Consider the following 24846-nt stretch of genomic DNA (forward strand, 5'->3'; position numbering starts at 1 on the left):
CTGTTTAATCAGACGCTCATCTAAATATTGCTGAGGAAGTATCGTGTAGGTGTGTTTAACATTCACGAACTGTTGGCTTTAAGTAAGGGAGATTACCTCAGTGATGTGGGTGGATCTCATTCAGGTCGTCAAAGGGGACTTCGGAACGAAAACTGTCTCCCAGAAAAGAAGAAAAGTCTGCTTCTAGAATGCAGAATTCATCCACACCTGAGCTTCTGGTTTGCTGCCCTGCCCTATGGATTGCGGGCTTTCTAGTCCTCGTAATTACATAAGCTAATCCCTGAAACAAATTTCTTCATATATATATATGAAGTGGTCCGTTGTGTCCAACTCTTTGTGTCCCCATGGACTGTACCCGCCAGGCTCCTCTGTCCATGGAATTCTCCACACAAGAATACTGGAGTGGGTTGCCACTTCCTACTCCAATATATATCAGTAAATGTATACAAATACATATTTCAGTAAATGTATACAAATACATATTTCTGTATATGTATTTGGGCTTTCCTTGTGGCTCAGCTAGTAAAGAACCACCTGTAATGTGGGAGACCTGGGTTCAATCCCTGCATTGGGAAGGTCCCCTGGAGAAGGGAAAGGCTACCCACTCCAGGATTCTGGCCTGGAGAACTCCATGTATTGTATGTCCATAGGGTCACAAAGAGTCAGACACAACTGAATGACTTTATATATGTATGTATGTATATGCTAAGTCATTTCAGTCATGTCCAACTCTTTGTGACCCTGTGGATTGTAGCCCGCCAGGCTCCTCTGTCCATGGGATCTTCCAGGCAAGAATACTGGAATGGGCTGCCATTTCCTACTCCAAAGGATCTTCCTGACCTAGGGATGGAACCCACGTCTCTTATGGCTCATATACACACATCAGATTAGATCAGATCAGTCGCTCAGTCGTGTCCGACTCTTTGCGACCCCATGAATTGCAGCACGCCAGGCCTCCCTGTCCATTACCAACTCCGGAGTTCACTGAGACTCACGTCCGTCGAGTCAGTGATGCCATCCAGCCATCTCATCCTCTGTCGTCCCCTTCTCCTCCTGCCCCCAATCCCTCCCAGCATCAGGGTCTTTTCCAATGAATCAACTCTTCGCATGAGGTGGCCAAAGTACTGGAGTTTCAGCTTTAGCATCATTCCTTCCAAAGAAATCCCAGGGCTGATCTCCTTCAGAATGGACTGGTTGGATCTCCTTGCAGTCCAAGGGACTCTCAAGAGTCTTCTCCAACACCACAGTTCAAAAGCATCAATTCTTCAGCACTCAGCCTTCTTCACAGTCCAACTCTCACATCCATACATGACCACAGGAAAAACCATAGCCTTGACTAGATGAAACTTTGTTGGCAAAGTAACGTTTCTGCTTTCCAATATGCTATCTAGGTTGGTCATAACTTTCCTTCCAAGGAGTAAGCGTCTTTTAATTTCATGGCTGCAGTCACCATCTGCACTGATTTTCGAGCCCAGAAAAATAAAGTCTGACACTGTTTCCACTATTTCCCCATCTATTTCCCATCAAGTGATGGGACCGGATGCCATGATCTTCGTTTTCTGAATGTTGAGCTTTAAGCCCACTTTTTCACTCTCCACTTTCACTTTCATCAACAGGCTTTTGAGTTCCTCTTCACTTTCTGCCATAAGGATGGTGTCATCTGCATATCTGAGGTTATTGATATTTCTCCCAGCAATCTTGATTCCAGCTTGTGTTTCTTCCAGTCCAGCGTTTCTCATGATGTACTCTGCATATAAGTTAAATAAACAGGGTGACAATATACAGCCTTGATGAACTCCTTTTCCTATTTGGAACCAGTCTGTTGTTCCATGTCCAGTTCTAACTGTTGCTTCCTGACCTGCATACAAATTTCTCAAGAGGCAGATCAGGTGGTCTGGTATTCCCATCTCTTAAAGAATTTCCCACAGTTTATTGTGATCCACACAGTCAAAGGCTTTGGCATAGTCAATAAAGCAGAAGTAGATGTTTTTCTGGAACTCTCTTGCTTTTTTGATGATCCAGCGGATGTTGGCAATTTGATCTCTGGTTCCTCTGCCTTTTCTAAAACCAGCTTGAACATCAGGAAGTTCACGGTTCACATATTGCTGAAGCCTGGCTTGGAGAATTTTGAGCATTACTTTACTAGCGTGTGAGATGAGTGCAATTGTGCAGTAGTTTGAGCATTCTTTGGCATTGCCTTTCTTTGGGATTGGAATGAAAAGTGACCTTTTCCAGTCCTGTGGGCACTGCTGAGTTTTCCAAATTTGCTGGCATATTGAGTGCAGCACTTTCACAGCATCATCTTTCAGGATTTGGAATAGCTCAACTGGAATTCCATCACCTCCACTAGCTTTGTTCGTAGTGATGCTTTCTAAGGCTCACTTGACTTCACATTCCAGGATGTCTGGCTCTAGGTCAGTATCACCATTGTGATTATCTGGGTCTTGAAGATCTTTTTTGTACAGTTCTTCTGTGTATTCTTGCCATCTCTTCTTAATATCTTCTGCTTCTGTTAGGTCCATACCATTTCTGTCCTTTATCGAGCCCATCTTTGCATGAAATGTTCCTTTGGTATCTCTGATTTTCTTGAAGAGATCCCTAGTCTTTCCCATTCTGTTGTTTTCCTCTATTTCTTTGCATTGATTGCTGAAGAAGGCTCTCTTATCTCTTCTTGCTATTATTTGGAACTCTGCATTCAGATGTTTATATCTTTCCTTTTCTCCTTTGCTTTTTGCTTCTCTTCTTTTCACAGCTATTTGTAAGGCCTCCCCAGACAGCCATTTTGCTTTTTGGCATTTCTTTTCTATGGGAATGGTCTTGATTCCTGTCTCCTGTACAATGTCACGAACCTCTTTCCATAGTTCATCAGGCACTCTATCTATCAGATCTAGGCCCTTAAATCTATTTCTCACTTCCACTGTATAATCATAAGGGATTTGATTTAGGTCATACCTGAGTGGTCTAGTGGTTTTCCCTACTTCCTTCAATTTAAGTCTGAATTTGGCAATAAAGAGCAATATTGCATAGGAACCTGGAATGTCAGGTCCATGAATCAAGGCAAATTGGAAGTGGTCAAACAAGAGATGGCAAGAGTGAATGTCGACATTCTAGGAATCAGTGAACTGAAATGGACTGGAATGGGTGAATTTAACTCAGATGACCATTACATCTACTATTGCAGGCAGGAATCCCTCAGAAGAAACCAAGTGGCCATCATGGTCAATGAAAGAGTCCAAAATGCAGTACTTGGATGCAATCTCAAAAACGACAGAATGATCTCTGTTCTTTTCCAAGGCAAACCATTCAATATCACAGTAATCCAAGTCTGTGCCCTAACCAGTAATGCTGCAGAAGCTGAAGTTGAACGGTTCTATGAAGACCTACAAAACCTTTTAGAACTAACACCCAAAAAAGATGTCCTTTACATTACAGGGGACTGGAATGCAAAAGTAGGAAGTCAAGAAACACCTGGAGTAACAGTCAAATTTGGCCTTGGAATACGGAATGAAGCAGGGCAAAGACTAACAGAGTTTTGCCAAGAAAATGCACTGGTTATAGCAAACACCTTCTTCCAACAACACAAGAGAAGACTCTATACATGGACATCATCAGATGGTCAACACTGAAATCAGATTGATTATATTCTTTGCAGCCAAAGATGGAGAAGCTCTATACAGTCAGCAAAAACAAGACCAGGAGCTGACTGTGGCTCAGACCATGAACTCCTTATATATACACATATATATGTATATACACACATATATGTATATGAAGTAAAGTGAAATTACTCAGTCGTGTCTGACTCTTTGTGACCCCGTGGACTGTATCCTACCAGGCTCCTCCATCCATGGGATTTAGAAATCAGTCCATGCAATTCTCCAGGACAGAATACTGGAGTGGATAGCCTTTTCCTTCTCAGAGGATCTTCCCAAGCCAGGGATCAAACCCAGGTGTCCTGTGTTGCAGGTGGATTCTTTACCAGCTGAGACACAAGAAAAGCCCATATGTATACATAATTATAAAATTATATATCTTTAAAATTATGTATTTATATATAATGTTGTTCAGTCACATCTGACTCTTTGTGACCCCATGGACTGTATAGCCTGCCAAGCTCCTCTGTCCATGGGATTCTCCAGGCAAGAATACTGGAGTGGGTTGCCATTTCCTTCTCCAGGGGATCTTACTGACCCAGGGAACAAGCCTGTGCCTCCTGCATTGGCAGGCATATTCTTTAGCACTGAGTCACCTGAATATCCCTTATATATAATACATAAAACATATATTTAAATATACAAAGTTGGCTTAAAGCTCAACATTCAGAAAACTAAGATCATGGCATCTGGTCTCATCACTTCATGGCAAATAGAATGGGGAAACAGTCGAAACAGTGTCAGACTTTATTTTTTTGGGCTGCAAAATCACTGCAGATGGTGATTGAAGCCATGAAATTAAAAGACTCTTACTCCTTGGAAGGAAAGTTATGACCAACCTAGATAGCATATTGGAAAGCAGAGACATTACTTTGCCAACAAAGGTCCATCTAGTCAAGGCTATGGTTTTTCCAGTAGTCATGTATGAATGTGAGAGTTGGACTATAAAGAAAGCTGAGCACTGAAGAATTGATGCTTTTGAACTGTGGTGCTGGAGAAGACTCTTTGAGAGTCCCTTGGACTGCAAGAAGATTCAACCAGTCCATCCTAAAGGAGATCAGTCCTGGGTGTTCATTGGAAGGACTGATGTTGAAGCTGAAACTCCAATACTTTGGCCACCTCATGTGAAGAGTTGACTCATTGGAAAAGACTCTGATGCTGGGAGGGATTGGGGGCAGGAGGAGAAGGGGATGACAGAGGATGAGATGTCTGGATGGCATCACGGACTCAGTGGACATGGGTTTGGGTAGACTCCGGGAGTTGGTGATGGACAGGGAGGCCTGGTGTGCTGCGATTCATGGGGTCGCAAAGAGTCAGACACAACTGAGCAACTGAACTGAACTGATATATGTGTAATATACATTAAGTATGTATGCTGCTAAGTAGCTGCTAAGTCGCTTCAGTCGTGTCCGACTCTGTGCGACCCCAGAGACGGCAGCCCACCAGCCTCCCCTGTCCCTGGGATTCTCCAGGCAAGAACACTGGAGTGGGTTGGCATTTCCTTCTTCAAAGTATGTCTAGAAATATATAAACATAAATAAGGAATATAATACATATAATAATACATATATATTCAAATATATATATTTACAACACATATATTTACACATTATATATTAATTATATATTAATCAATAATAAATATGGATTTTATATACATAAATACATACACATGTATATATAATGTCCTATTTCTTCTGTTTCTCTGTTTCTCTGTTTCACTGACATAAAAACCCATGACTTCAACACCTATGTAGACAATTTTTAGCAGGACTGTTTTTTTGGCTAGTCTATTATAGGAATCCAGACGTGAGTTCCTAATGAAAACAACCAGAAGGGAGGAAGGCAGCAGCTTCTGGCTCGGTGGGGACCGGTGTGGGGAAGGATTTCCTAATCTTAACCTGAAAAGGGAATTTCAGGGAAGGATGGACACGTCCCAAGCCCCAGCCCGGTGTTCCATCCCCGAGAGGTTCCGCAGAAGTAAACAGTCCGGGTGGGGCGTGCAGCGTCGCCGCTCAAATCGCTGCGCGAACCGGGCTTTTCCCCCGTGCTCGGTCATGGTGGTTTGTTTAAAATTAGTCCTTGTTTGGCCTGTGGGGAAGAGGGAATTGCAGAGTCTGGGTTTAACCGAGCCTTCGCATTTCAGGTTCCGGGGCCGGATTGCTGGGCTATTTTAAAAGCGGAGAGACCATGCGCCCAGGACTGCCCGGTGACCGGACCTCCATCCTCACGCCTGGCACTGGCTGGAAGCCTCAGCTGGGTGGGAGGTCATCGCCTGGTCCGATCTTCCATCCTAAATAGAGCTCCCTGCCTCCCACGCTGAGGTGTCTCCAAGCTCCTGGGAGAGTTGTCCCTTTCAGGAATGAAGTGTCATCAGCTGTCCCACTGCAGAACAAAGCCATCATCTGCCGTGGACACACACTACCGTTTTACTTCGTCTTTAAGGGGGAACTCACACCTTCTCAAGCAGGTCACCTTGGAACAAGCTGCTGGATGGATAAGTTTGGAGGAAGGAAGGTTGAGATACTAACTGCATGCATGCATGCTCAGTCGAGTCAGATGCTTTCATGACCCCCATGGACTGTGTAGCCCACCAGGCTTCTCTGTCCATGGAATTTTCCAAAGAAAAATATTGGAACGAGTTGCCATTTCCTTCTCCAGGGGATCTCCCTGACCCAGGGATGGAACCTGCATCTCTTGCATCTCCTGCTTTGACAGGCAGATTCTTTACCACTGAGCTATGTGGTATGAAGTTATAATAAATGATTTCCACACACCTGTCATATAGATAATTGATTTCTGTTCCAAAGACAGATAACTATGTTATCTGATTCAGTTATGAAAGTTTCTATGGTTTGTGTTCAAATAGATTTGAGCAATGAAAGAAATATTGTCTAGGCATCTTTTGGTTACCACAACGGCTTGGTAGCCAATTCCTGCTGTATCTTCCCAGTAGGACCCCAATTTGGTTGAAGTTTAGGGAAACCATGTGTCAGGGAGGGTGGACCAAGAGGATGATAAGGGACAACTTCATGGATCTTAACCAGTCGTGAGATTCTTAAATTTCCCTATGCTAGGGATTGACTTAGAGGCGTGCATTCTAAACTCGGCATATGAAAGGTTACGGCAATCTGCTGCAGGTTCTGGGAAAATGCTGTACGAAAAGATTCGTCAAAAGATTCATTCTTTTTGCTTCAACGGTTGTCGTGTAAGTCTTGACCAAATAAGTAAATAAATAATAAAAAATATTGTTTTTTTTTAAAGTAATGCCTGAAGCTGCTATCAGTTGCAATTATTAGGGAAAGCCAAAACCCTCTGAAAGAGACCAGTTATTGAGTGGCTGATTTAACCCCATCTGGAGACACCCTGCCCCATTACCTTCTGATGTGCCCTTACCATCTAAACTGCTCTTAATGAGGAGTTTTGTTCCTTGAAGCCAAAACTAACCCAATGATACACGGTGCCCTATTAAGTAAGAAGGAAAATAAACATGGGTGAGATTTAGTCGTTGTATCTTTTTTTGGTCACCGGTGAAAGGTAAAGTAGTGGACAGAACACTTACTGCACTTTTTGTGTGTGTGAGTCGCTCAGTCGTGGCCGACGCTTTGCGACCCCATGGACTGCAGCCCACCAGGCTCCTCTGTCCATGAGGTTTTTCCAGACAAGGACCCTGGAGTGGGCTGCCATTTCCTTCTCCAGGGGATCCTCCCGACCCAGGGATCGAACCTGGGCGTCCTGCACTGTAGGCAGATTCTTTACCAACTGAGCTACAAGGGAAACCCGATTTTAAAAAACTATTAATTTTTGGTTTCCCTGGGGCTTCCTGGCTGTGCGATGCTTTCTCCCGTGGCGGCCAGCAGGCGCTGCGCTGTAGTTGCGGGCACAAGCTTCTCTCGTGGTGGCTCCTCTCGCTGCAGCTCACGGGCTCCGGAGCACAGGCTCAGTAGCTGTGGTGCACAGGCTTAGCTGGTCATGTGCAGTCTTCCCAGACCAGGGATGGAACCTGTGTCTCCTGTTAAGAATCCCAGCCTGTGGATTCTTAACCACGGAACTACCAGAGAAGTCCCGATGGCATTTTTGTAGCTCTAGTAGCCTTCACCTAAGAAGAAAACAATTTGGAAAGCATGTGTACACTCGCGTGCGTGCCCACACAAATGCGAGCCTTTCTTGGGGTTGGTATACTGGAGTTTCCAGGCATTGACTGTTTTACCATGTTTTATAAATAAAAATTGATGAAGGATGCCGGGTAGCCCAGAGCTAGGATTTATAAAGCTCTTTGCTCTGATAGTTTGTAAAGTGAAGTGTCTACTAATACTAACTAACTAATATTTAGTTAGTTAGTAAAGCGTCTGCCTGCAATGTGGGAGACCTGGGTTCAATCCCTGGGTCAGGAAGATTCCCCTGGAGAAGGAAATGGCAACCCACTCTGGTACCCTTGCCTGGAAAATCCAATGGACAGAGGAGCCTGGTACGCTATGCAGTCCATGGGGTTGCAAAGAGTCGGACAAAAACTGAGTGACTACAAAATTTTGCTATGTGTGAGGGCTTCACAGGTGGCACAGTGGTAAGAATCTGCCTGCCAATGCAGGAGACGCAAGAGATGTGGGTTCGATCCCTGGGTCAGGAAGATCCCTTGGAGGAGGAAATGACAAGAAAAGGCAGTATTCTTGCCTGGGAAATCCGATGGACAGAGGAGCCTGGCGGGCTACAGTCCATGGGGTCGCAAAGAGCTGGACACAACAGAGCACGCACGCACACACACACACTGCTGTGTGTAAGGTGAGGATGCGTAAGTGGACAGGGGGGAAGGCCAGGGGCACGGGGACCGACTAGGGTAAAAAATGACCGGGGGAGAGCAAGGCTCATCCTTGTTGGGGTTCCCCTCTAGCCACGCCACCTCCCCAGCTCAGGCGTCACCTTTGCTAAGCGTGCTTTACAGACAGAAAATTCCAGGTGCAGAGAAGTCAGAACCTGCTCACGGGAATGGAATGGTCCCAGTTCCTAACGCGCCCAGAGACTTCACTAATGCACGTTACCTCTGGTTCACCCCCTCTTCTGCACGGGGAAATGCACACACGCCCAGCCCTCTGGAGATCTCTGGCCTCTTTATGAGCTTGAGTAGGAAAGAGGTCAAGTCTGCTGCATCTGCTCTGCTTGAAACCATGAGCTTGTCACAAGAAAAATGGTTTTCATTTCAACTAGCCCGGCCATCTGGACGGCTCGGGCCCTAAGAGCCGAATGGAAGGAACTGCATTTGGAAGAGATTAATTTACTTTTGTAGTTTAGCGAGGGGGTCACAGGGGTCCCTCTCAGGACCGTGCCAACACCAGAGCAGCCGCTGGGGGAGATCCTAACTGCACGTGACGGGCCTGCACGTCCTGGTTCCGGGTTGCGACGGGAACACACTTCCTGAAGATTTCCCCCGATTTCAAACCCTGCCCTGACCATCCAGCCATGAAAGCCCGGAGTCCCCATGCTGGCTGCAGCAGGCGCTAGTGAAAGCATCCACAGGTCATCACAGACATTCCTGGTCCAGCTCTCACCGAGTGATTCCTCAAGGACTAGGATGTGCATGAAAAATAGTGTCCAGAAGGGACCCAGGGGGTTCAGGTGCCACTGCGGCCTTGGTGTTGGCATTTCTCTTTTCTAAAATTTCTAGTATTGGCTTATTTGTTTATTTTTGGCTGTGCCGAGTCGTTGTTGCTGTGTGGGCTTCTCTCTCATGGCAGTGAGTGGGGGCCACCCTCTGGGGCTCGTGGGCTTCGCTGCTTGTGGCCCCTGGGCCCTAGAGCACAAGCTCACTAGCTGTGGCGTGCAGACTCAGTGGCTCCACGCACGTGCGATCATCCCAGACCAGGAATGGAACTCGTGTCTCCTGCGTGGGTGTGTACACTGTCGCTTCAATTATGTCCTTCTCCGCAACCCTGTGGACTGTAGCCCGTCAGGCTCCTCTGTCCACGGGGATTCTCTAGGCAAGAGCACTGGAGTGAGTTGCCATGCCTTCCTGCAGGGGATCTTCCTGACCCAGGGATGGAACCCGCATCTCTGACGTCTCCTGCATTGGCAAGGGGGCTCTTTACCACTAGACCACCGGGGAGGCCCTGGGGTTGGCATTTCTGTTGAGCAGCAATACCAGAGAGTCAGGAACCATCACAAACAAAGCCCCTGTAATGGACTAGGGACCAGAAAATAAGAAGCTTGTGATGGAGACTAGTCTATTGGGGAGGAGACGGCAAAATCAAGCGCCTCCTACTTTCTACGGCTCACGTTCTGCTTCTCTCCTGGGGGGCCCCTGGGGTGGTCACAGTCCATAGTGATGATGTTCCCTCTTTCTTGGGGGAGCTGGGGGGTCTGAGGAGCCTTTTTACATCTTTTTTCAAAACCAAGACAGCCTGAAAAGTGTCAAACGTATCACTATTTTTTAAAGTAAATTTTTCTCGGAAAATTTAAAATACATGAATAATAAACAACAAGGCCCTCCTGTAGAGCACGGGGAACTATATTCAGTATCTTGTGATAAACCATAACGGAAAAGTATATGAAAAATAATACATATGTATATACATGTATATAAAACGGAGTCATTTTGTGGCACAGAAGAAATCAGCTGCTGCTGCTACTAAGTCGCTTAAGTCGTGTTCGACTCTGCGCTATCCCATAGATGGCAGCCCACCAGGCTCCCCCGTCCCTGGGATTCTCCAGGCAAGAACACTGGAGTGGGTTGCCATTTCCTTCTCCAATGCATGAAAGTGAAAAGTGAAAGTGAAGTCGCTCGGTCGCGTCCGACTCAGCGACCCCACAGACTGCAGCCCACCAGGCTCCTCCGTCCATGGGATTTTCCAGGCAAGAGTACTGGAGTGGGTCACCATTGCCTTCTCCAAAGAAATCAGCAGAACCTTGTAAATCAACTGTACTTCAATAAAATTGACGCATATACACCGTTGATGCTATGTGTAAAATAATTAACGAGAGCATGCCGTGCGGCACATGGAGCTCCACTCAGTGCACTGTGGGGCCCCGAATGGGAAGGGAGCCCCAAAGGCAGGAGATGTATGCATATGTGCGGCCAATTCATTTTGCTGTACAGTAGAAGTTAATGCAACATTGTAATGTAATAAAAATTAACAAAAATATATATGAATAACACGATTTGGTTGAGTCTCTGAAAATAATTCGTAGAAAACTAAAATATCACCATCTAATAGCTCATGTGACCAACAGGCTTGTGTCCTTGGGCCTCTGGCTTCCTGTTTCCACCCCATCTGGTCTGGGGCTTCTTCACTCCTTGGAGACGAGTTTGCCTAAGTGTCCTGCTCTGATTAAAGTTCCATGTGACAGGCATTTTTTTGTTTCAAATATATATATTCCTTGGCATCTGTCATCTGAGGACAGGATTGGATTTTTGAGGCAAAAACATGTTCTTTGCCTATTGATCCAGCATTTGTAACTAACATATTTTTATTTTGAATTCTCACTTTCACTGCTGTCTGGATCACTCTCCAAATAAATTTGTCCCCTTCTTCTGAGCATTTTCTGTCTTGAGTCTAAAGGAACTTGGATCAAGTGTTGCAATAAAGTCCCATTCCCCTGTGACGATATTCCACGGGACACCAATAGCCTGTAAACTGGTATTTCACGCTTCACCTAATAATACACCTCCCAGGACTCGCATTCTCAGGGAAGCACTTTGGGAGATGCTGAAGTGATGCAATATTTTGGGAAACACAGAGGCAGCATTGCCTCGGAATATTGGAGAAGGTTTCCAAGAGAAGGTGACCTTTTATCTGGATCCTGAAGTTAGAACTCTGCCAGGAACTCAGCTAGAGAAAGAGGCTGAAGGCGCACTGCTCTGGACTGAGCTAAAATATGGACAAGTCCGAGGACTTGGCATGTCTGGGGAGCTTTGGAATGTGCACCAGGGAGGGGTCTGTGAGTGAGAGGCGGAGCAGAGAGGAGGGAGGCTTGGAGCCAGAGCTTGGCCTGTCTTTACCACTGTGTTGGCTTCTTTGCTGTGTCCCTTCAGGTCACTTTCCCCCCTGTCCTCCATGTTCTTGGGAGGATATCAGTGGATGCCTTCGCCCCCTGGGTTCTGGTTGGATTCAGCCCATGGAGAGACTTGGTAGGAGACTGGGAAAAGGGAAGAGAGGGAAGTCCGAGTTTTTGCTCCACTGACTCCCTCCATGAGAAAGGAGGGGTCCCCATCTTGGGATGGACGTTTTTCCCAGTGGAAAGTCAGGGGCCCTCTAAATCTGGTCAACTCAAAGTGTCCTGTAAAGATCAGGTGGCTGCTGCTTCTCATCATTTGGGGTCTAGAAATTCAAACCCTGGGTTTCTGCACTGTCTCCGGTGAGTCTCCTATAACCACACCTTTGTAAATGTTGCTGTGTAGACAAAGCCTTCTAAAATTGTTCTTTTTCAAATGTGCCATCTATTTCCTGCCAATGCAGGAGACGAAGTTTCTATCCCTGGGTTGGGAAGATTCCCTGGAGAAGGAAATGACAACCCACTCCAGTATTCTTGCCTGGAGAATCCCATGGACAGAGGAGCCTGGTTGGATACAGTCCATGGGGTCACAAAGAGTCAGACACAACTGAGAGACTAAACAGCAAAAACAACTTCCTCTTGTGCATAAATATGACGCTAATGACTTAGCATATAGCATAGACAGAAGAGAACAATGGGAATTTTTAGTCAGGGTATGGGTTACATTAACAAGGAATCATTAATCATCCCAGAGTCAGATCCCGTTTATCTTGTTAAGAAAGAAGTGTGTATATCATATATCACAACTTTGTTTTCTAACTATTTGGATAACTGCATTTCAATATAATTTATTTTTTATAACAGTGTATATTTTAAGCTATGCCTTTAAACATACAATTCTTAGAAAAAAGTCTTCAATAAATTTCCAAGAGTTCATGGTACACACATTGTTAAGAACCTCTGCTCATTCATAGACATTCATTCAAGAAAATTTAGCAATGGGTAGATCTCAGGGACATCTCTTTCTAGAAAAAAAAAAATCCCCAGTTATTAGAAAGACTGAATACTTTCTGTATGTGGAGCTTCTGGACTGAAGTTCTTTAGTTCAATGTGCCAGAGAAGGAGATGGCACCCCACTCCAATACTCTTGCCTGGAGAATCACATGGACGGAGGAGCCTGGTAGGCTGAAGTCCATGGGGTCGCACAGAGTCGGACATGACTGAAGCGACTTAGCAACAGCAGCAGCAGCAGTTCAATGTGCTGACTATATCTAACTTATCTTAAATATTTGATCTAATTCTAACTTTTTCTCTAATTCTTTGTGTGTTTCCTGAAAGTATTTCCTATTTACTGTTTGTTTCTCAAATGTTAAGAGAGAAATTTGTCATTGGTGACCTAATGTTAATTTTCATTAGGTAAACTTAGAAGAGGCTTCGCAGGTGGCACAGCAGTAAGGAACCCGCCTGCCAATGCAGCAGATGCAGGAGACCTGGGTTCCATCCCTGGGTCAGGAAGATCCCCTGGAGGAGGAAATGGCAACCCACTCCAGTACTCTTGCCTGGGAAATCCCATGGAAAGACAAGCCTGGCGGGCTACAGTCCATGGGGTTGCAGAGAGTTGGACACCACTGAGTGACTGAGCAGGCACAGACTTATAAGAAGTAACCCACAACTCGGTGTCTCACTTCTGAAACATCCAATGAGAAGCTGCCAACTTCTTCCTGATTGTTTATTTTGGTCCCAATACACTGTCCATGCTTTGGTTGAATATCTTGCCAAATTCCCTCCAATTTATTGCAAAACCAGTTGGCAGAACAATGAGGAAATATGGCTGGGCCAATTTTGGGGCAATTGATGGTACCGCCTCTTTCCCCCACCCTCACTTCCCACTAATCCCTCAAGTTTCTTCCAGATCTCACCATTCTTGACAGGAATGGAACACCGTGGCATGACTGTAAGCGGGGAAGAAATACAGTCTTCCTCCTGCTCAGCCACCCCCTTCTGCTTCCTATCTTGCCGCAAAACCCACATCCTCCAATTTTTGCTCCTCTCAGTACACAGAAGGGTCAATGTGGCATTGCAACATCCAGAATGCGTCTCGTTTTGGAAACAGGTGATTGTTATCTTCCCAATAAAGGAAGAGGGGATTTCACCCTCTTTCCATCAAGGGGAGTCTTTCACAAAGCAGGGAACCTGGATGACTCGCTGTGTGGCTGATGGAGGTGGGAGGAGTTGTCTTGCAGAGCCTACTGAGGTCAGAACTAGGAAGTGTCTTCAGAGCCTGTCGCCATGCAAAGCCTCTGTGCAGATTTCCGTCGTTTTGTAAGACGATGATGCCTTTCTAACAGACACTGAAGCTCTTTCATATAGACTCCCTGTACGTCTCATTACATTTCTAGGACAAAGCAAGGAGCTGAGATTTTTGCTTCTATTTCTGGGCTTCCCTGGTGGCTCAGTCAGTAAAGAATCCACCTGCAATGCAGGAGATGCGGGTATGATCCCTGAATTGGGATCCCCTGGAGAAGGACATGGCAACCTACTCCAGTATTCTTCCCTGAAGAATCCCATGGACAGAGGAGTCTTGTGGGCCACGGCCCACAGGACAGCCAAGAGTCAGACATGCCTGGAGCAACTTGGCACGCACACACCTTAGCATCATGTGGGCTTCTTAGGTGGCACAGTGGTAAAGAATCTGCCTGCCAATGCAGGAGTTGCCAAAGACAAGGGTTAGATCTCTGGTTCAGGAAGAGCCCCTGGAGTAGGAAATGGCAGCCCACTCCCATATGCTTGCCTGGAAAATTTCATGGACAGAGGAGCCTGGTGGGCTACAGTCCATGGGGTCGCAGAGAGTCAGAGATGACTGAGTGACTCAGCACACACGCACACACCTTAGCATCATAAATGATGTATAGGGGTTTTAGAGCTGAGGAACAATAGCTTACTACCTCACCCAGGTATGTAGGGCACATTCAGATTACCAGAGGTGCCCCGGTCACCTGAAGGGACGTTTGGTATCAGGAAGTGGCTGATTTTATGTGATGTCTTCAGGTCAGGCAGACATCGGAGTCACTGGGACTTCAGATTTCCTAGGCCCTCTCTTGTTTGTACAGTTCTGTTGCCTGGGGCAGAGAGAGCAGAGGTGGTGTGGGAAGAAGGAGATTGCAGCACCCAGAGCTGTGGGCGGTGGTTCCAGTGCCCCTTGTCCAGCCATGCAGGTACCAGAGACTGGATAGCAGCTGGGCTAACCTGCAGCTGGGAATGAGCTGGGGAGATCTATGGTTTATCCAGGAGTCATGTAGGGATGTGAATGTTGGACCATAAAGAAGGCTGAGCCCTGAAGAATTGATGCTTTCAAACCGTGGTGCTGGAGAAAGTCCCTTGGACTGCAAGGAGATCCACCCAGTCCATCCTAAAGGAAATCAACCCTGAATGTTCATTGGAAGGACGGATGCTGAAGCTGAAACTCCAATACTTCGGCCACCTGATGGGAAGAGCCTGCTCATTGGAAAAGACCCTGATGCTGGGAAAGATTGAGGGCAGGAGAAGAATGGGCAACAGAGGATGAGATGGTTGGGTGGCATCATCTACTCAGTGGACATGAGTCTGTGCAAACTCCGGGAGATTGAAAAGGGCAGGGAAGCCTGGAGCACTGCAGTTCACGAGGTCACAGAGTTAGACAGGACTGAGCGACTGAACGTAACATAAGGTAAAACGGACAGAATGTCTGAAGGACCACTCCAGTACCAGTAGAACCATCTGCTTATTGGTCTAGAGAAATGCTCCCACCCACTTATGGCTCTGGTTTCTGAACTGTAAGGATAGAGAGGCTCTTAATAATATAAATCTACAGATGCGTGTGCTCGTCAGATGATTAGGGAGTGTCTACTCTATGCTCCCCACCATGTAGGGTCTGAGGATACAAAGATGAACCCGGTAAAGAAGAATCTGCCTCCAGGGGACTCAGGTATTAATAAGTGGGTGCTGTAGAGCATTAGAACCACTTAAATTTCTGACCGAGTGGAAGCACAGTTGAGGGACTGGTAACTTAACTAGGATACATCAGGGACACGCATCTCTAAGTGCTGATATACGGATGGGACCTCCTCGGGCATCAGGGGGGCAGGGGCGGGGAGAGGAAAAAACATGACCACAAGCCCACAGGGATAAAGCGGCCTGGTGCACATGAGAAATCGGGAAGCAGAGCAGAGAAGCTTAGGGTCTTCATCAGAGCAGAAGTTTCAGCCTCCTTCTCTGCCATGCGTCCTACTTAGGAAGCAGCCTGACTGACTCGGGTTTCCGCCTCTCTTTCTTCCTCTGCCCTCTTCTGTTCTCCTCTGATAACAGCAGTCATCATCACAATCCCCGACAGCAACCAAAGGAAGAGGCAAACACAGATTTCAACGCCGTGGGGAGAGTCAGTTCTTGGTTAATTGAGAGCAGACAGCTCCATGAATAGTTCCAGTTTACTTATGAAGGGCAGGACCCAGGACTCTGGGCATCGGCCTGTCTTTCAAGGACCAGTTCGTATTTCCTCGTGGGTTTCCAAGGCAGAGAGGGCCTGTGGGGACTGTTGGCGTCGTTGTCACATGTGTGAGAGAGGGAGGGACCCACAGCATCTCGATAGGAGAGGCAGAGCGTGAGACGTGGGTCCTCCAAGGGACCTGGCGGCTGGAGTCCGCTGTTTCCAGGAAACCGTCCTGTGATCGAGGCCACAGGAGCAGCCTTCTCCCAGCCCCCACCTCCCCAGAACCTCTGGCTTCCACCTGACCAACCTTGACCCCCGGCGTGCAAACACTGGTCAGTGTGGGAAAGGCCTCGGGCATCGATCGCTTCCTCCTCGTCACCCCACTGCCCGGTGTCCGCGCTCCCCAAATGGGCCCTGCTTGTTTGGTTGGAGGAGGTCAGAGCCCTGGAGAAGAATGAGAGGAATTCGGCAACGATGGCAGCGGGGGGCCGTGTGGGAAGGGGGAAGGTCCGGAAAGCGGGGAGGCTGGATCTCTCACAGACCACCAACCCGTCACCTCGCCTGTGCCCCCAGTCTGTCTGGGGCGTTTAGAGTGGCAGAAGGCTTGTCATCCTAAGTGCTTGGTGTTTCAAAAAACGATCTATGGAATACGCGTTTTTTTCCCGAAGAGAAAATATTTTTAAAAATATTTTTGAGAGTATTGCTGTTGTATCTCAGGAGCTAGAACCAGTGAAGCAGGGTTGACTGTAATTAGAGGCTCCTGTTTGCTCTGGTACTTTTTCCCCCCTGTATCTCTGTGAACCCCATCAGTCCATCTGAAGCTGTGAAGAGCCCACTGAACCCTAGGCTGGACTCCAGTCCTCATGCGCTTTTACATAGCTCGTGACTGTCTCCAACTCGCTATTGCAAGTCAACTATGCTTCAGTTAAAAAAAAATAAAAGGAAAGAAAAAAGGCCCTGAAGAGTACAAAGAGTACACAGACTACGAGCAGGAGTGCTGAAAACGGCACACTTCCCTGGTCTCTCCTGGATGGCCCCTGGGTTTGGTGTGTATATAATGCAAGTACGTGCTCAGATTCTTTTCCCTTACAGGTTGTACACAATACCGAGTGGAGTTCCCTGGGCTATACCTTAGGTCCTTGTTGGTAGTCTATTTTCTACAAAGTCGTGTGCATGTGTTAATCCCAGCCTCCTAATGTATCCCTCCCCCTTGCTCTCTTTTCTTCTGGACACTTCTCCCCCTCCTCTGAGCAGTATGCTGGCTAATCTAGATCCTTACCTCTATGGGAGAACACAATCAAACTGGTTATCTCGTGGTCGAATGTCAGCACCTCACCCTGCTCTCACTAGCAGCTCTGTTAGCCTTTGGAAATGGAATTCTGGAAGACAAAATACACCTTAGTACACTTTTCCAATAGAGGAGCCCTGTAGGTGGGATAATGTCAGAGGCAAGAAAGTATTTTTGGCTATGCACCTCTTTCATTTCTCTTCAAATTGTTGTGTATATGCAGTCACCTACTCTAAATAGCTGGGCTTCCCTGGTGGCTCAGCAAGAAAGAATCTGCCTGCAATGCAGAAGAGGTGGGTTCGATCCTTGGGTCGGGAAGATCCCGTGGAGAAGAAGGAAATGGCAACCCACTCCAGTATTCTTGCCTGGGAAATCCCGTGGACAGAGGAGCTTGGAGGGCTACAGTCCATGGGGTTGCAAAGAGTTGTACGACTGAGCACCTAAACAACAGTAACAACTCTTGAAAGTGAAAGTCGCTCAGTCGTGTCAGACTCTTTGCGACCCCACGGACTATACAGTCCATGGAATCCTCCAGGCCAGAACACTGGAGTGGGTTGCCTTTCCCTTCTCCAAGGAATCTTCCCAACCCAGGGATCAAACTCAGGTCTCCCACATTGCAGGCGGATTCTTTACCATCTGAGCCACAGGGGAAGCCCAAGAATACTGGAGTGGGTAGCCTATCCCTTCTGCAACAGATCTTCCTGACCCAGGAATCGAACCGGAGTCTGCTGCATTGCAGGTAGACTCTTTACCAACTGAGCTATCAGAAAAGCCCACAACAACTACAGCAACTCTTAATACCTACTTTATTGATGCTTATGTTCTGAGCAAATTATTACATAAACTTCCTTGAAAACACACCAGGATATTTAACAGAATGGAGTCCTTGAGATGACATCACATTGGTCTAACTCTAAACCCTTGCATATCTTGGAAAGGATATCTCCTTTGGACTGACTTGGAATGTCCATGATGTAAAGCTGCTAAGCTGAAAACCAGTTGAGTTTCCTGGGATTAAATATGACTTGCCTTCCTGAGGTCTTATTAGCAATCTCCCAGCCCTCTTTGGTACAGAATCTCAGGCTATAGATGAAGTGAATTGCTTTCTGGCTTTGAGCCCAGCAGAAGGGAGGAAGGTAGCACCTTTCTGATTAGGGGATGAAAAGTCTAATGAGGTCCAGGAGCCTGTCTCCCCTCCCCCGACCACAATCTGTTTTCATCACACAATGAACCACAATGAACCACAACCTGTTTTCAACTCCCCAGACCTCCCCCCATCTTTTATGATTCATTTTAGACAAAGAAAACCACCCTTCGAAAGCTCTGCTCTGTCAGTTTTCCCTGCCTATCACGTGTTAAGATGTGGTACATATACTCCGTGAAACATTTCTCAGTCCTTAAAAAGAACGGATCTGAGTCAGTTCTAGTGAGATGGATGAACCCAGAGTCCGATACACAGAGTGAAGTAAGCCAGAAAGAGAAAAACAAATCCTGTATATTAACACATATATATGGACTCTAGAAAGGTGGTACCCATTTGCAGGGAAGGAATGGAGATGCGCATGTAGAGAACGGACTTGCGGACACAGTTGGGGAGGGAGAGGGTGGGACGAATGGAGAGTGGCATCAGTATATACACAGGACCACGTGTGAAATGGAGAGGTGCTGAGAAGCTGCCGTGCGGCACAGGGAGCTTAGCTCCTTTCTCCGTGATGACCTCGAGGGGTGGGATGGGGGAGGGGCGGGAGACTCAAGGGGGAGGGGATACATGTTTAATTATGGCTGATTTGATTTGTTGTATGGCAGAAACCAACACAACATTGTAAAAATTAAAAAGACAAACAAAATCAACCCTACCAAAAAAATGTTAATAAGATTCTCTTTCTTAGGATTGTCATGTTAGGACACTGGTTAATAGAACATATGGTTAGTGAAAACTTAACCATTTTTATTTATTTTTTATTTGGACACAAATATGGTTCTAATAGTTTCCTAAGCCACCCCCAAAGTATTTTCAGCATCAGTAGAGAATGTGAGCAGGTCACACACTTTTCAGACTAAAAACACATTGAATGTCTATTTGCTGGTATTAGAGTCACACTGCTTGCTTGCTGTGAGAACACGGAAAGTATGTTTCCGGGACTGACAGCAACAGAGCAGTTACTGATGTATTGTAGACGCTTTCCAATTGTCTGTAATTTGTCCTTGTTAAAGACATGCGGCCACTTGAATTCCTTTGGTGATGGTGCTTTAGCAGAGGAGTAATGCACGTCAGAGTTTTGCACAAAAAGCACACCGTATGGGCGTCGCCGGTGGCTCCGTGGTAAAGACTCCGCCGGCCGATGCCGGAGACACGGGCTGGATCCCCGACCCGGGAAGACCACAAGCTGAGGAGCAGCTAAGCCTCCTGACAACCGCTGAGCCTCTGCTCTCGAGCCCGGGAGTTGCGACTACTGAGTTCGCGTGCTGCAGCTGCGGAGCCCAGGTACCACAGCTACCGAAGCCCGGGTCCCAGAGCCCCAGCTCTGCAAGGAGCGAAGCCGCTGCCACGAGAAGCCGACGCCCCAACGACTCGAGTGCAGCCCCTGCTCACCTCGACTGGAGAAAGCCTGTGTGCTGCAAGGAAGACGGCGCACAGCCTAAAGTAAGTAAACAAGTACATAAAATTATTAAGGGCTTCCCTGGTAGCTCAGTTGGTAAGGAATCCGCCTGCAGTGCAGGAGACCCTGGTTCAATTCCTGGGTCGGGAAGATTCGCTGGAGAAGGGATAGGCTACCCACTCCAGCATTCTTGGGCTTCACTTGTGGCTCAGTAACTCAGTTGGTAAGGAATCCACCTGCAGTGCAGGAGAAGTGAAGTGAAGTCACAGTCGTGTCCGACTCTTTGTGACCCCATGGACTGTAGCCTACCAGGCTCCTCAGTCTGTGGGATTTTCCAGGCAAGAGGACTGGAGTGGGTTGCCATTTCCTGGTTCAATTCCTGGGTCGGAAAGATTGGGTGGAGAAGGGATAGGCTACCCATTCCAGCATTCTTGGGCTTCCCTTGTGGCTCAGTTGGTAAAGAATCTGCCCACAATGCCAGAGACCTGGGTTCGATCCCTGGGTTGGGATGATCCCCTAGAGAAGGGAAAGGCTACCCCGTCCAGTATTCTGGCCTGGAGAGTTCCATGGACTGTATATCCGTGAGGTCATAAAAATAAATAAATAAATACATTGAACTATTTTTAAAGTATATGGCAAATAAGCTGTTTCCATGTAATATTTTGTCTAATAGTTAAAGTAATTATGCTCATTATAAAAATTGGGGGAAACTTTGGAAAGTGTGAAGAAGAAAATAAATATCACTCATGATCTCACTGCCTGTTTATAACACTGCTAACTTTGAGATATACCCATGGATACATGAGTATGTATATCACATACATACGTGTAAACAAGGACAAGAGAAGAGCTTTGGTAATTTTATTGCATACGATTCTGTTTACTCCTATGAACATCATGCTCTGAGCACTGTCTCCTGTCAGTACAGAATTTTTTATAAACAGTTTTAAGGGTTTGGTGGTAAAGCACTTCGTGGGCACAGCATAATGTTTCTCTCAGGATTATACAAGAAGGCTGTTTTCAATTTTTCGCTATTATAAACAAGCTACAATGAGCATCCTTGTCCCAAGCCTGTAGAATTTGTGAGGATGAAAAGGGATGATCCATGTAAAGTTTCAAATATAAGAGTGATAAACATTCAAAACGTTATCCTTTCCAACTCTCTGGTTTCACCTACTTTTCTCCTTCTCTAATTTTAATGTATTTTCCCCCTAAGCAGTGACATTTGATTTTCTTGGGCTTCAGAATCACTGCGGATGATGACTGCAGTCATGAAATTAAAAGACACGTGCTCCTTGGAAGAAAAACTGTGACAAACGTCGTGTGCGTACTTGCTAACTTGCTTTGGTTATGTCTGACTCTTTGCAACTCTATGGACTGTAACCCACCAGGCTCCTCTGCCCGTGGGATTCCCCAGGCAAGAATACTGGAGTGGGTTGCCATGCCCTCTTCCAGGGGATCTTCCTGACCCAGGGACTGAACCCACATCTTCTGTGACTCTTGCATTGCAGGTTGATTCTTTACCATTTAGCCATTAGGGGAGCCCAATATTCATGTATGCACACATATATCTGAAAGTCAACAATATTCTAAATGGCTAATAGGTTCATGAGTGATATTTATTTTCTTCTTCACACTTTTCAAGGTTTCCCCCAATTTTTACAATGAGCCTAATTACTTTATCAGGTAGTCAAAATATTTCATGGAAATAGTTTATTTACAATATGCTTTTCATGCATATCTCTGAACACCTATTCTTCCCCATTATAATGCTGTCATCAGTGGGATTCAGCAGTTCACGTACAGATTTTTTGCTCAGTTATCCCACCCTCGTGAGCCAATCTCCTTGAGTCTGTGCGGTGTTCCAGATCTAGATGTGACTTTCCATTCATCTTTGCAGCTTTGGCCACCTCCCTGCCCAAAGCTCTGGCCCTGGGGCCAAGTCCCTCCGTCTCTTTCCAGCCCACCATTGCCAGCTCTGGCCCTGGGGCCGAGTCCCTCTGTCTCTTTCCAGCCAACCATTCCTAGCCTCCTTCCTGCATCTTTACCTGGTGCTGCTGAGTTCTTAGACTGCTCATGGCCAAGCCAGGACAAAACAACAGCCTCTGGCGTCCTTCTGGCCAGTTTGTAGCTACGAGGAGGAGCAGCAGCCGCTGGCGGAAAACATGTCAAATAGCCCTGGCTCCTATGGGAATCACAGAGGTAAGCGTTCTCACCCCTTTTAGCCACCTTTCACATTTGATTGATTTTTTTCGATTGGTTGTTTGCCTGACCTGATCAGAGAGTTTGGGCAGTTTCTGTTGACACTTTATTTCACTTTGGGTAAAGTTTAAACATGACTTATCACAACTCTGACACATCTGGAAGGCCATGTTTTGCCCTCCTCCTGTTTTTTTACCTCTTTCAGTTATGAGAATGTACGGTAAAAAAAAAAAAAAGCATTATATATATGTAGATATTACTTTGCATCTATTTGCAGAAAGGTCTTAGACATTCCGGGTTGTATTCACAGCTAGGTAATCCTTTTTTTTGCTCAACAGCTAAAACTTTCATATTTATTTCATTTCCCACAGGTGAAAAAGCATCCTTTTCTTGGTGAAGCACCACTGTGGGATTGCAAAGTCCCAGGACCAAGACTTTTTTAACTTTTTATTTTGTATCGGGGTATAGCCGATTCACAAACAATACTGTAATCATTTCAGGTGAATAGTGAAGGGACTCAGCCATACATATACCTGTATCCATTCTCCCCCAAACTCCCCTCCCATTCTGACTGCCTCATAACATTGAGCAGAGTTCCCTGTGCTGTACAGGAGGTCCTTGTTGGTTATCCATTTTAAATATAGCAGTGTGTACATGTCTAAGACTTTTATGTGTCTCTTTCCAGTGAAGTGGCTGAAGGTCTGGAGCTGAAGTTGCAAACGCCATAGCATCCTTGACTCTCAAGTCCAGGTTGATAAAGATCTGAAAGGCCCTCTGGGTCAGCCTTCTGCGTCATGTGGAAGTCCCTGCTACAGACCTTTGTGTGGGAGTCACAGGTCTCTGTACCTGTCTAGCAGAGCCCACTGGGGGCTTAGTCTCTAATTAAAACACCTCTCTCACACTAAATCGGAGAAGGTGGTGGCACCCCACTCCAGTACTCTTGCTTGGAAAACCCATGGATGGAGGAGCCTGGTGGGCTGCAGTCCGTGGGGTCGCTAAGAGTCGGACACGACTGAACGACTTCACTTTCACTTTTCACTTTCATGCATTGGAGAAGGAAATGGCAACCCATTCCAGTGTTCTTTCCTGGAGAATCCCAGGGATGGTGGAGCCTGGTGGGCTGCCGACTATGGGGTCACACAGAGTCGGACACGACTGAAGTGACTTAGCAGCAGCAGCTCACACTAAATGGGATATTATCTCCAGTTTCTTCTTCTCCCTACTTGTTCAGCCAGGTACGCTGCCAGGCTCATGGGATGTCAAGTCAAGTCAATTTCAGGATTTGTTCTTCTTTATTGTTTAACGGTTAGTGTGCATAGTATTAGTTGCTCAGTCGTGTCCGACTCTTTGTGACCCCATGGACTGTAGCCCGCCAGGCCCCTCTGTCCATGGACTTCTCAGGCAAGAATAGTGCACTGGGCTGCCATTTCCTTCTCCAGGGGATCTTCCCAACCCAGGGATCAAACCCAGGTCTCCTGCATTGCAGGCAGATTCTTTACCATCTGAGCCACCAAGGAAGGCCCCCCCCCCCCCCCAATAAATAAAGAAATAAATGTTTTTTAAAATATTTTTTAATTGGAGGATAACTGCTTTACAACACTTCTGCGGTATAACAGCTGCGTTACTTCTGTGGTATCACACCGTGAAACAGCTCTATGTATGCCTATATCCCCTCCCTCCAGAGCCTCCCCTCCCTTCCCCCTACCCACCCCTCCCCCTTCCCATCCCCTCCCCCGATCCCCCCAGGTCGTCACAGAGCACTGAGCTGAGCTCCCCCTGTTACACAGCAGCCTCCCGCCAGCCATCTATTTTCCACAAGGTGATGTACATGTCAGTGCCATTCTCTCAGTGCGCCCCGCTCTCTCTCGGGATCTGTCTTTAGAGCGCTGAGCGGAGCAAGGGCAATGGGACAGAGCATGATGCACAACATTCCCGGGGGACGCAGGGGGACGAGGGCTCAGAGCTGCTCAGGAAGGTGAGGCAAGGCCGTGCAGGTGACGTGACCTCAGCAGAGAGCCTGCAGCGGGGTCAGACTCCATCAGGCGGAGGAAGTGGCGGGCACGTTACGCGTAGGACGGAAACAATCTTCCCAGACCAGAGGCGTCCGCGGCAAAGCACGCCGGACACGCAGCAGGGTGAAGAGGGCCGGGTGGCTCTGGGAAGGTGGGCTGGAGCAAGGTCGACGCGGACCTTGGGCGCTGTGCCGATGGGCTTGGAATTTAGGCCGCGGAGAAGAGCAGCCATTCAAGTGAGGAACGTATGGGCATTTCAGCATCACAGAAGCAGGATAACCGGCAATCTGAGTCCGCACTGAATTCAGGAAACACTTGGAGGCACGGGAACCACATTCAAAATCTGGTAGTAATCTACAATCATCTTGTGATAATCTATCATGGAAAAGAATCTGAAAAGAATACATGTATCTTCTTCATACATATAATATATAACATATATTATGTAACGGAATCCCTTGGCTCTACACCTGAAACTAACCTATCTTGGTGAATCAACTAGGCTTCAGTAAAAATAAATACAGAAAAAAATTTAAAAAAAAAAGACATATTTGGAGACAGGATCACAGAACAGAGTGCCTGCTGTACACGGAAGGTGCTGAGGACAAGGCTCCGGAGTCTGTGGCGTCCTGAGAGCATCCTT

The 24846-nt window shown here is 46.8% G+C and overlaps 1 long non-coding RNA gene across 1 annotated transcript in view; it reads left to right on the top strand.

Annotated features, from left to right (window-relative positions):
• Positions 1-23736, top strand: part of LOC139177659 (uncharacterized) — a 60008-nt gene extending 36272 nt beyond the window's left edge. Inside the window, exons 2-4 of the long non-coding RNA XR_011562198.1 lie at positions 19604-20033; positions 22004-22191; positions 22563-23736. This is a non-coding gene — a long non-coding RNA (uncharacterized lncRNA). The remainder of the gene's footprint in view (positions 1-19603; positions 20034-22003; positions 22192-22562) is intronic.
• The last annotated feature ends 1110 nt before the right edge of the window (positions 23737-24846 follow it).

The sequence above is a fragment of the Bos indicus genome, chromosome 19, assembly GCF_029378745.1.
Source record: "Bos indicus isolate NIAB-ARS_2022 breed Sahiwal x Tharparkar chromosome 19, NIAB-ARS_B.indTharparkar_mat_pri_1.0, whole genome shotgun sequence".
In the NCBI taxonomy this organism is placed as follows: Eukaryota; Metazoa; Chordata; class Mammalia; order Artiodactyla; family Bovidae; genus Bos; species Bos indicus.